The following is a 2,203-nucleotide window of genomic DNA, read 5'->3' as shown; positions in this document are numbered from 1 at the left end:
CGCATATACGCCTCCGCACGATTTTAACATCCGGCGGCAAATTGAAAGTGGCGGCCGAGGGAAGTGGGCGGTGGTTCGTATCGGGGCAATCGCAAACTACCTATGCTGCACGACAAAACTCACAGTCTCCTCAAGGACGCCTCTCGAGAAACTCGAGAGCCCGATTTTGATTAATACCGGTGTCACACTCTAAGAAAAAAAAGAGTATGCGTTACTCTTTTCGGAGAGTTCTGACTTGCCACGTATAGGACTCTCTTTAAATAGTCACGGTGACTCTCTTGGGTCAGGGTCGGCTCGCTCTAGGAGAGTCCCCTGACCCTCTAGGAAGAGTGGGAAGACTCTCGTCGGGAGGATCACGTTACCACTTATAGGGAGTCAGACGACTCTTGCCGGTAACGCTCCTAGGGGGGTCAAGGGACCCACACCGAAGCATCAAGCGACTCCACAAGTATTTTAAGCTACTCATTTGATCCTTGCTCTACTTTTGCGCGACTACTATTGAATATAGTGGAGTATTCATTTTAAGCAAGTCCAATAATACTTGCCGTTCTGCCCAGCGACTGTAAAAAAAGAATAGTTCAGTTTTAGCATTATTTTAATAAAACTCGTCAAAACAACACATATTTTCCAACAAAGTTATATAGAAAGCGCGAAAACATGGTCTGTGATTTCCAATTAAGAAGTTTGGGTATTCCTTATTTACATGCTTCTATGAGTATAGCCAACTAAAATGTGTGACTGTGATGTGCACAGTGTCATATGGTGCTAAACGAACAGCAGAAATCGCCATCATGTTTCCATATTTATTCCTTGTGATTAAGAATAAATCAAAAAGTGGTGACGGCTTGAGGCATCAGACTTGTGGCTTGCTAGGTTGTCGCTCCTGTCCAGCGTGAGCACCATGAAAAACGGTATCTGAAAAGCAGAACGTGATACTATGATGAGAAAATGAAATTGCAGTAAAGGTTTGCAAAACCTACACAATAAGTGGTTCACACAGACATAATAAAGGCTAACAACCAAAAGCAACAAAGCACATCCTCCGGCAGCCAGGGGCATGCCGCGAGCGGTTATTGACCGCATGTTTTACAAACGTAACCCATCCTTAAATGCTCAGATAAACAGATGCGAGTACTAGGGCCCGAACGACACCCAGGGCGTGCGTACGCCGTCTACGTCGAGATCAGACATGTCATATTCTAGAATTAGCGCACATAACTCCGACAATCACGTACACTCACTCGATTCTGTTATAGCGCCCAACGTCATCGCAGTGAATGCAAACCACGAAAACAGCAAACAGAAACGAGGGAAAAGAGTGCACGCCGGCGGCCGCAACAACGCGCGCCGTCGAAAGTCTAGAGCTTTTTCACTTTACCGGCGAGGCGTGTCCAACTTGAATGACTACCGCGTACGTTCTGGAAGCCACCGTAATATATCTGTACCTCAAACTACCGTCTTTAAGCCAACAAAAACCATTACATATAGTGCGTCTGAGCGTTCTGTACACAGGCTTTTTTTCTTCACGTTCCCACGCGTGGAAGCACGCTGCACACTCAAGGTCGATGGAAATGTTATTATAAAGTAGACTAAAGTGCATCTCAAAACGACATCTTGCACCTTCAGTAGTGCAGACACGACGTGCGATCAGCAAGAAATGACCCTCGATTATTGTTTGCATCGCTCACTTTATGGGAGCTTGTACAGCAACGCGCATAACGGTGGCAACTCGTTAACTGACAGCTTTAGTTGGGCATCCGCAACAGACCCGCGGATACAGGCTACTGTTGGAAATGGCTGGCAGGATCCGCAGAGCTGCTGCAGACGCCCAGCTAAAGCTGTATAATTAGTACCTACGAAAGCAGTACACTCACCGTTAACTGGCGCCCGTTGTCGTCCGCAGCTCCATGAATATTCCGCCCTCCAAGCGTCACTTCGTGCACGGAGCCGGCGTCAACACCACCGAAGACGCGCAACCAGCGCAACCTACGCAACCACGCAGCGCATTACAATGGACCAGGAGACTGAGACAGACTGAGACCTCTGAGACGACTGAGAGAGGAAAGCGGCGCGCCACCGGCGAGCAAGGCGCCACAACGGCGCCAAAGGGCGAGCGTGCGATATGTATGGCGTATACGGCGGCTCTTCCGATACCGAAGCCAATCGAAACGCGCTTCAGGAGGGTCCAGTGACTCCTTCCCAA

The sequence above is a fragment of the Rhipicephalus sanguineus genome, chromosome 1 (assembly GCF_013339695.2).
Source record: "Rhipicephalus sanguineus isolate Rsan-2018 chromosome 1, BIME_Rsan_1.4, whole genome shotgun sequence".
In the NCBI taxonomy this organism is placed as follows: Eukaryota; Metazoa; Arthropoda; class Arachnida; order Ixodida; family Ixodidae; genus Rhipicephalus; species Rhipicephalus sanguineus.
This window is presented reverse-complemented; position numbering follows the sequence as displayed.